Source organism: Trichechus manatus, unplaced genomic scaffold, assembly GCF_000243295.1.
Source record: "Trichechus manatus latirostris isolate Lorelei unplaced genomic scaffold, TriManLat1.0 scaffold00046, whole genome shotgun sequence".
In the NCBI taxonomy this organism is placed as follows: Eukaryota; Metazoa; Chordata; class Mammalia; order Sirenia; family Trichechidae; genus Trichechus; species Trichechus manatus.
Window position 1 is genome coordinate 545264 of NW_004443982.1, and position 11458 is coordinate 556721.

The window sequence follows — 11458 nt, forward strand, 5'->3', positions numbered from 1 at the left end:
TTAGACACGTAGATATAAGAGACCAAAGGGGGGGCTTCTGTCCAGAGGTGAGAGAGGAAGGCAGAGAGAGTTAGGAGCTGGTTGAATGTTCATGGGGAATCAGGGGCGGAGGGGAGGAGTGTGCTGTCGCAGAATGGGGTGAGAGGTTGGGGTCTCATAACAATGTACGTTAAAAAATTCTGTATGGGAGACTAATTTGAAATGTAAACCTCATTTAATTACAACAATAAAAAAAAAGTGTTGTGGCAACATCCTGTTGGTGGCGATGTGGCAGACCCAGGGTGGCAGTGGGCCGGTGGCTTTCTAGCTGCAGGGGTGTGGCATAGCCCAACAGGATGGGAAAGAGGTTGCGCAGGGTCCTAGGTGAGAGGGAGAAAGGAAAAAAGAAAAGAATGGCATGGTAGGAGCTGGCAGGTGGTGGGCATGGCAGACCCAGTGTGGCAGCTTGCCAACTGGCTTTCTACCAGCGGCAGTACGATGTGGCTCAATGTGGCGTAGAGGAGGCATACGGAACTAGCTGGGAGGGAGAAAGAAAAGGAAGAGAAAAAAATGGTGTGGCGGGAGCTGGTGGGTGCGGGTGTGGGGCACCTGAGTTGGTGGCCACCCAGTAGCTCTCTACCCATGACAGTTCTGCAAGACCTGATGGGAAGGGGTGGAGATGGCACACAGGACTGGGGGAAGGGGAAGAGAAAGAAAATAAAGAAAAGAAAAAGGTCACGTCATTGTCATTCGAGAGGGGGTGGGGATGGTGTATGAGGCTAGATGGAAGGGAGAAAGAAAAGGATGAAAGAGAGAAAAATGGATGGCAAGACAGAAGCCAGTGAAAAAAAGTTACAAAAGGAATGGATAGGTGGGGGCGGGGCGGACTCAGGGTGATGGCAGGCCAACAGCTCTCTAGCAGAGTGACAACGTGGCCCATCTTGAAGAGCTGGGGGAGGTGTACAGGGCAGAACAGTGAGGGGTGGGAAAGTGTTTCTCTGGTTACCAGGTGTTCTGTCTCCTCTTGGGAGCTCTGTGGACTTGCCTGACCATACTCCTTGTCTGGGGTTATTTCTGGCTACTGTCCACGATGGCAAAGCTGTGCCGTGTTAACTGGCAGGTGACCTCCACTCCTTACCTATCCTCGTTCTCTGTTTCTGTTCAGTTCTTTCTTCCGTTCGGTGTTTGATCTAGTTCTTTATTCCTTCATTTGATGCTTAGGGTTCCAAGACTGACATTTGTATCTGTTTTGCTTAGTTTTTGGGTCTTTGCTGCAAAGGGACGGCATGATGCTTCTGTCTAGGGTTCCCTGTTGGCTCTGCATCTCTCACTATGAGCTTTTTAACCTTCCCTACCAAAAAGATGGACAAACGTGATTCCTATTAATTTGGGTGACTTCTTGGTGGACTTCACCATCTTCCCAGCTTATGTGGCTACAGGAAGATGGGTCCCAGCTCATATGCATGTTATGCCCGCTACAACACACAAATGTTGGAAAAATGCTTGGCTTTCGACTGTGTCTTTAATCACTGTTCCCTAGGATCTGCACAAAATCTCTGGAGGTGGGCCAGAGAAATTGAATTCCACAAATGATGTGCATTCAGGGTAGCTAACCACTCTCCCTAGAAGATGCCTTCAAATACTTCAGACTCCTCCCTACAACCTGTTGAAGTGTGCAATCAGGGAAGAAAACCACCATGACCTAGAAGATGCTTCAGATCCTTCAGGCTCATCCCTGCATCATGCTTAAATGTGTAATAAGGGTAGAGAACCACTCTCACCTAGAAGAACATGCTTCAGGTACTTCAGACTCATCCCTGTAACCTATTGAAGCTTCAAGCTGGGAGCTTGGACTAGGTATGCAGTAGATCTCAGATCCTCATAACAAAACATTGAGGAAGGGCAAATGACCCTTCCCCAATTTACACATGGAGAACCTAAGGCCCTGTAGGGTTAGAAACTTTGAGCAAGAGATGCACAGTAGGATCCTGAACTTTATTTCAACCGAATTAATAAACTACCAGATTTATGTTAATTTATCTTTTCTACAAAGTCTCCCTTCCCCCACCAGAATGTAAATTCCCTGAGGGCAGGGCTTTTTTTTTTTTTTACTGTTTTGTTCTCCATTCAATCTAGAACACATGGAACATTGCTTGGCATATAATACACTGTATATAGTTATGTCTTGTATTAATGATTAAGTAATTCACAGTTCCTACCTTCAGCAAGTGAAAGATCTCCTGAAGGAATAGATGCAGTACTATAATGTTATAATAAAATGATGAAGAATGATGGCAATACACCTCACTAAGTCATTTAATATAGTTTCAGCACACATTTAGTAAGCACCTGCTTTGGCTTACCCCTCTGTTTTAGAAGGCAGTTTCCGATTGTGAGTTTGCATCCCACAAGGACAATTTGATTATTACCAAGGATGATAACTAAAATGGATTTAAACACATCACATAGGATTAGATACTGAGTCTACTGTGACTCTAAAGGAACAAAGACCTCATGTTCACCATTATAAAATTCTAGGGAATAAATTCATTACTCTGAAATCTGGTAAACAGAGGCAAATAATGAGACTATCATCTTGCAAATGGCATAAGAACTATAACCCTTGGTTTCCAAAAATTAGATGAGGGAAATTTCTCATTAGAGAAGAATTTCATCAAGTAAATAAAGAAGGATAGATAGAATTACAAAATCTCCATTTTAAACCTCAAAAGACAAAGGCAACCCAGGCAATGGCCACCAATATCTCCTTACATGACAAAAAGAGAGACAAGGACACAGTAAGTGCCTCCAGATGGGCTTATGCAACACTGCTTCTGAGGCATTCGTGCCAAAATATCAAGCCTGAATCTGACGAAGACCCTAGATCTAACTCTCAATTTACAGGAAAAAATGGGAACAAGGGAGTGTGTTAAAGAGCACCAGTGGGATGAAATCAGCAACATCCAGCATGTAGGAGACTCAAAGAACAAAAGACTCAATTCTCACAAGATAAAGAGACAGACAGAGGATGAGTTTTACAGACTTTAACAGACATATGAAACAATTGTAATGCATGAGACTATATGGGCTCCTGAGTTGTAGAACACAAAGGGAAAACATTAGCATTAGTGAAACAATAAGGGAAATTTCCTTTGTGAGTGAATATGGAAGTTATCAAGCACTAGTGCTCATTATTTAAGCATGATTATGGCAAGTATTTTACGTTTAGAGAAGTATTATTAAGGTCTCTTTATCCTTGAGAGACTTTTCTCCAGTATGTATGGATTAACAGTCTCTGATTTGCTTCAAAATAACCTGGAGGTGGGGGAAGTTACTGGATGAACATGAAGTAAGATCTATCAAGAATTCATAATTATTCAAGGTGGGTGAGATCGCCTTGTTGGCGTGTTATAATTATATATTGTTATGTATCTGTTTCACACTAAAACAAAGTTGTTGTTTCTTTTTTAATATCCAAAGCCACCCCATAGTTGAATGAAATCAGAATTTTTAAGTATGAGGTAGGGGCATTAATATTTTTCTAAAAGCAGTCTCTGAATAAGTTGAACATGTAGCTAAAGTTTAACATCACTGGTATAAACAAATATGGATGGCCTTTCAGAGCCCTGGTGGCGAAATGGTTAAGAGCTCAGCTGCTAACCAAAAGGTGGGCTGTTCTAAGCCACCAGCTGCTCCTTGAGAACCCTATGGGGCAGTTCTACTCTGTCATATAGGGTCACTATGAGTGAGAATCGACTCGATGGCAAAGACAATTTTTTTTTTTTTACTTTTTTCTCCCTCAGGATAAGATCTATGGAAGTAGATTTGCACTGATTCAGTTGCCCAAAGATGCCACAAGGGCACCTTCCATCTGCCTGTTTGACCATATTCAGGTTGACTCTATGATTTCATGCTTGTCACAACATGGCTGGGACAGCTCAAGACACCTCAATCACATTCCAAGTACAATCATCCTCTTCTCTTACATGTGTCCTTTCTTTTTCTTTTTTAAATTCTGCTTTGGGTGAAAGTTTACAGAGCAAATTAGTTTCTCACTAAACATTTAATACACAAATTGGTTGGTGACATTATTTGTCAACTCCACAATGTGTCAACACTCTCCCCTTCTCCACCCCGGGTTCCCTGTTTCCATTTGTCCAGCTTTCCCCTCCTTTCCTGCCTTCTCGTATTTGCTTTTAGGCCGGTGTGGCCATTAGTCTCCTATACATGATTGAACTACCAAGCACTTTCCTCAGGTTTGTTATTATTATTGGCCCTATGGACCTGTCTAATCTTTGGCTGAAGGGTAAAACCTCAGGAGTGACTTCAGTACTGAGTTAAAAGGGTGTCCGGGGGGCCATACTCGCCAGGTTTCTCCAGTCTCTGTCAGACCAGCAAGCCTGGCCTTTTTCTCCGGGGCGGGGGGGTGGGGGAGGGGATTTGAATTTTGTTCTACAGTATTCTCCAGCTCTGTTCAGGACCCTCTATTGTGATTCCTGCCAGAGCAATCGGTGGTGATAACCGTGCACCAGCAGGCATTTAGGGCGTTTACATCGTTTTGCTACTGTGAATAACGCTGCAATGAAGATGGGTATGCACACGTCTATTTGTGTGATGGCTCTTATTTCTCTAGTATATATTCCTATGAGTGCGATTACTGGATCATATGGTATTTCTATTTGTAGCTTTTCAAGGAAGTGCCATATCATTTTCCAAAAAGGTTGTACCATTTTGCATTTCCACTAGCCATGCATAAGTGTTCCAGTCTCCCACAACCTCTCCATCATTTGTTATTTTCTCTTTTTTTGATTCGTGCCAGTAATGTTGGGGTTAGATGGTATTTCATTGTAGTTTTGATTTGCATTTCTCTAATGGCTAGTGATCATGAGCATTTCCTCATGTGTCTGTTGTCGACTTGAATGTCTTCTTTGGTGAAGTGTCTGTTCACATCCGTTGCCCATTCTTTAATTGGATTATTTGTCTTTTTATTGTAGAGGTGTCGGTTTTTCTCTATATATTAGACATTAGACCTTTGTCAGGTAAGTCATAGCCAAAAAGTTTTTCCTAGTCTGCCAGTTCTCTTTTTACTCTTTTGTTGAAGTCTTTTGATGAGCATAAGTGTTTAATTTTTAGAAGATCCCATTTGTCTACCTTATCTTCTGGTGTTTGTGCATTGTTAATTATGGTTTGTATCCTTTTCATGCTGTATATTAGGGCCCACAGAGCCCTGGTTGCACAATGGTTAAGAGATCAACTGCTAACCAAAAGGTAGGCAGTTCAAATCCCCCAGCAGCTCTTTGGAAACCATATGGGGCAGTTCTACTCTGTCCTATAGGGTTGCTATGAGTCGGAATCAACTCCATGGCAAGGGATTTCGGTTTTAATGTTGACCCTATTTTTCTCTTCCATGACCTTTAGAGTCTTTGGTTTTGTATTTAGGTCTTTGGTCCATTTTGAATTAGTTTTTGTGTATGATGTGAAGTATGGGTCCTGTTTCATTTTTTTTTTACACGTGGACATCCAGTTTTGCCAGCATCATTTGTTAAAAAGACTCTCTTTTCCCCATTAAATGGACTAGGGGCCTTTGTCAAAGATCAAGTGGACATAGGCAGATAGATTTACATCTGGGTTCTCGATTCTGCTCCATTGGTCAATGTGTCTGTCATTGTACCTGTACCAGACTGTTTTGACTACTGTAGCTGTATGGTAGTTTGTGAGGTCAGGTAGTGGGAGGCCTCCTACCTTATTCTTCGTCAATAATGCTTTACTTATCTGGGGCCTCTTTCCTTTCTATATAAAATTAATGATTAGTTTTTTCCATCAAGTTAAAGAATGCTGTTGGTATTTGGATTTGGATTGTGTTGTATTTGTAGATTGCTTTGGTAAAATTGACATTTTTCAAAGTGTCGAGTCTACCTATCCATGAGCAGGATATGTTTCTCCGTTTATGTAGATCTCTTTTGGTTTCTTGTAGTAGTGTTTTGTGGTTCTCTTTGTATAGGTCCTTTACATCCCTGGTTAGATTTTTCACTAAGTATTTTATTTTTTATGGGATATTATAAATGATACTGCTTTCCTGATTTCCTTTTCATACTTCTCTTTATTGGTGTAGAGGAAGTCAACTGATGTTTGTATGTTGATCTGCTATCCTGCTACTCTGCTGAATCTTTCTATTAGTTCCAGTAGTTTTCTTAGGGAGTCTTTAGGTTTCTCTATGTATAGTATCATATCATCCAGAAATAGGGATATTTTTACTTCTTCCTTACCGATTTGGTTGTCCTTTATTTATTTATTTATTTATTTTGTCTTATTGCTCTAGCTTGACTTCCAGCACAACGTTAAATAAGAGTGATGATAAAGAGCATCCTTGTCTTGCTCCTGTTCTCAGGGGGAATGTTTTCAGCCTCTCTCCATTGAGGATGATGTTGGCTGTTGGTTTTGTATACACTACCTTTGCTATGTTGAGGAATTTCCCTTCTATTCCTATCCTATTGAGAGTTTTTATCAGGAATGGGTATTGGGCTTTGTCGAATGCCTTTTCCGCATGGATTGAGATGATCATGTGATTATTTTATTTTGTTTTATTTATGCTATGGATTACGTTGATGGATTTTCTAATGTTGATCCATCCCTGCTTTCCTGAAATCCACTTGGTCATGGTGTATTTTTTTACATATATATGGTGCTAAATTCTCTTGGCTAGATTTTTTTTTAATCTAAGGACCATCTAACTGAAGAATCAATGATTCTACATGAACTCTCCGCCTCATTCAATAGATCTTATTTTACTATCGCTTTCAGATGAGGGTTCTGAAAGGTCTCATTAGCAAAGAGATAGGATATAACACTCTCTCCCAAAAGTTTCTTGATTAGTTCTTATTTATTTATTTATATTATTGTACTTTAGATGAAGGCTTACAGAACAAACTAGCTTCTCCTTAAACAGTTAGTACACATATTGTTTTGTGGCATTTGTTACCAACCCCACCACATGTCAACCCTCTCCCTTCTTGACCTTTGGTTCCCTATTACTAGCTTTCCTGTCCCCTCCTGCCTTCTAGTCCTTGCCCCTGGGCTGGCGTGCACCTTTAGTCTCATTTTGTTTTAAGAGCCTGTCTAATCTTTGGCTGAAGGGTGAACCTCAGGAGTGACTTCATTACTGAGCTAAAAGGATGTCTGGGGACCATATTTTCGGGGTTTCTCCAGTCTGTCAGGACAGTAAGTCTGGTCTTTTTTTGTGAGTTAGATTTTTTTTTCTACATTTTTCTCCAGCTCTGTCCAGGGCCCTCTACTGTGATCCCTCTCAGAGCAGTCGGTGGTGGTGACCGGGAACCATCTAGTTGTACTGGACTCAGTGTGGTGGAGGCTGTGGTAGTTGTGGTCCTTTGGACTAATCTTTCCCTTGTGTCTTTAGTTTTCTTCATTCTCCCTTGCTCCCGCCGGGGTGAGACCAGTGGAGTATCTTAGATGGTCACTCACAAACTTTTAGGACCCTGGACACTACTCACCAAAATACAATGTAGAGCATTTTGTTTGTAAACTATGTTATGCCAATTGAGCTAGATGTTCCCCAAGACCATGGTCCCCACAGACCTCAGCCCAGTAATTCAGTCCCTCAGGAAGTTTGGCTGTGTCTACGGAGCTTCCATGGCCTTGCATTGTATAAGTTGTGCTGGCTTTCCCAGTATTGTGTACTGTCTTATCCTTCACCAAACTTACCACTCATCTACTGTCTATTTAGTGTTTTTCCATCCCCACCCTTACCCTCCCTCGTAACTATCAAACATTTTTTCTCTTTGTGTGTAAACCTTATCTTGAATTTTCATAGTAGTGGTCCCATACAATATTTGTCCTATTGTCACTGACTTGTTTCACTCAGCATAATTTCCTCCAGATTCATCCATGTTGTGAGATGCTTTGCAGATTAATCATTGTTCTTTATCTTTGTGTAGTACTCCATTGTGTGTATGTACCATAGTTTGTTTATCGATTCATCTGTTGATAGGGCATCTAGGTTGTTTCCATCTTTTTGCTATTGTGAACAATGATGCAATGAACATGGGTGTGTATATGCCTATTCATGTGTTGGGTCTTACTTTTCTAGGATATATTGCTAGGCTGTTGGCTAGAATTTTGTTGAGAATTTTTGCATCTATATTCATGATAGCTATTGATCCTAATTTTCTTTTATTTTTTCATGCGTGGTATATTTTCCTGGTTTTAGTATCAGTGTTATGCTGGCTTCATGTAATGGATTAAGAAATATGCCTTCCTTTTCTATGTTCTGAAATAGTTTGAGTATTACTGCTATGAGGTTTTTTTTTTTTTTTTTTTTTTCTTATTGCTTGGTAGAATTCTCTAGTGAAGCTGTCTGAGCCAGGATTTTTGTTTTTGTTGGGAGTTTTTTTTTTCCTTTATTTTTAAAAATTACCTTTACAGTCTCCTCTCTCACTTTGGTTTTGTTGAGATTTTCAAACTCAGTTTGTGTTAGTTTAGGGTGGTAGTGTGTTCCTAGAAATTTGTCCATTTCCTCTAGGTTTTCAAATTTGTTGTAATACAGTTTTTCTTGATATTCTGTTATAATCCTTTTTATTTCAGTTAAGTCTGTTGTAATGTCTCCCATTTCTTTTTCTTATTTGGGTTATTTGCTTCCTCTCCTGTTCATCTTTCGACTATTTGAACTATGGTTTATCGATTTTGTCGATCCTTTAAAGAGCCAACTTTTGGTTTTGTTGATTCATTCCCTTGTTTTTCCATTCTCTGTTTCATTTATTTCTGCTCTGATCTTTATTATTTCCTTTCTTCTGGTGGCTGTGGGCTATTTTCCGGTTCTCTTTCTATCTGTTCTAGTTGCAGGGCTAATGTTTTAATCTTGTCCCTTTCTTTGTTTTTGATGTGTGGGCCTGTTGCTATAAATTGACTTCTGAGCACTGCCTTTGCTGTGTCCAAAAGGTTTTGGTATGATGTGTTTTCATTCCAGAATTTTTTGTTTTCCATCTTTATTTTTTTCTATTACCCAGTGGTTTTTAAGCAAGGTGTCAATCAGTTTCCATGTATTTGACTTTTTCCCTTGCTCTTCCTGTTATTAATTTCTACTTTTAAGGCACTGTGATCAGAGAAGATGCTCTGTATTATCCCAATGTTTTGGATTTTGTTGAGGTTGTTTTGGGGCCTAAGATGTGGTCTATTCTGGAGAATGTTCTATCACATATGTCCTTTTTATTAGGAAACAACATCTTCCACAGAAGCCCCCAACACCCTCCCTGTACACCTTAGTGAGCATAATTTGGGGTCCCCTGCATCCCATAGATGTAGAGGAGGCTGGGAACACCATCATCTGACACAGGGGAATGGAATATCCATGATCAGATTGGAGAAATCCTGAGTCCCCTCCTAGGACTGTACACATTGTGTCCTTGAAAAAAAACAGTTTTTGTTACTATCAGGCATTGGTGGGAAAGGGTGTTGGATCAGCAATCAACAAATCCAGTGAGAATGGAGAAGCAAAGCTCTTAGGGTCAATACCACATTCAGGGGGCAAGGCTTGAATATGAGCTGAAGAAAATACTCATAAGGATTGAGAAAGACTCTGTACCCAGGTACTTTTCATACCTACTAGCTTATTCAGACTTCACAACAAACCTACAAAGCAAGTAACTGTCATTAATTTTCCCCTCTCCTATGTGTCTTAACCACCTCTCAGGATTACCAAGATCATCATGGGAAACATCAGCGAGGGAAGGGAAAGAGGACTAATGTTTGATCAGCAAAGCACTAGGCATATCCTATGTCAGAAAAGGAACATATTTTGTATCTGACCACTAATATGATGGTGGGAGATACTGGCAGGAATGGGGCTGACAGGGTGGCTCAGAGATGATCCTACCAGACACATGGGTGCTGCCCATTCTGTACACCTGGCTCACACATGATATCCGGGATTACATGAACTCAGCCATGCACTGATACAGAAGGTCAGGGCCTAACACTCATACTGGGGGGACTTGCTGATCTTACCAAGCTCAAAGGTGGCTGCCACCCTGCTCCAGTTGCCAGCAGGCCTGGCCACCTAATCACAGATGAGTTGACACTATATGCAGAAAATCCCCAAAAATCTACAATAAAGTTATTAGAGATAATAAACAAACTCAGCAAAGTTGCAGGGTACAAGATCAACATACAGAAATCAGTTGTGATTCTATACAGTAGAAACAAACAATCTGAAAAGGAAATTAAGAAAACTATTCCTTTCACAACAGCATCTAAAAGAATGAAATACCTAGTGATAAATTTAACCAAGCAATGAAATAAATTTACCTTGAAAACTCTGCTGAAAGAAATTAAAGCAGAGCTATACAAATCGAGAAATATTCTGTGTTCATGAATTGGTAGACTTTGTATCATTAAGATGTCAGGTCTACTCAAAGTGGACTACATATACAAAGCAATTCCTATTAAAATTCCAACAACCTTTTCGGCAGAAATGGGAAATTCAGTCTTTAAATTTCTATGCAATTACAAGAGGCTCCAAATAGCCAAAACAATCTTGAAAGAGAGAGAGAGAATGTAGGAGGACACACGTCCTGATTTCAAAACCTAGTATAAATCTACAGCAAAAAAAGTGTGGAACTGGTATAAGGATCAGCATATAGACCAATGGAATAGAGTTGAGAATACACCTATGGCAAATTAATTTTTGATAACGATGCCCAATGCGCTCAATATGCAAAGAACAGTGTCTTCAACAAATGTTGCGAGGACAGTTGGATATGCACATGTAAAAGAATTAAACTGGATCCATATATCACACCATATAGAAAAATTAACTCAGAATGGATAAATGACCTAAATGTAAGAACTAAAATCATAAAACTCCTAGAAAAAAACATAGGGGTAAAGTTTCAGAACAGTTTTTGTTAGGCAATGGATTTTTAGTATGACACCAAAAGGATGAGCAACAGGAGAAAAAGTAGATAAACTCGACCTCATAAAAGTTAAAGACGTTTGTGCAACAGGACCACCATCAAGAAAGTGAAAAGATAATTTGTAGAATGGGAGAAAATATTGGGAAACCATATATCAGATAAGGGCTCAATATTCAGAATATAAAAGGAACACTTAAAGCTAAACAACAAAAAGACTAACAACCCAATTAAAAAACAGGCAAAGAACTAATAGAGATTTCTCCAAAGAAGATATAAAAATGGCTAAGAATACATGAAAAGATGTTCATCATCATTAGTCATCAGGGAAATATAGATCAAAACCACAATGAGATATCCCGTCACACCCACTAGGATGGCTATTATTAAAAAAAAAAATCTTTTTTGAAAATAGGAAGTGTTTAACAGGATGTGGAAAAATCAGAACAGTCATACATTGCTGGTGGGAATGTAAAATGGTGCAGACACTGTAGAAAACAGTTTGGCCGTTCTTCAAAAGGTGAAACATAGAAATACCATGTGACCCAGCAATTCCA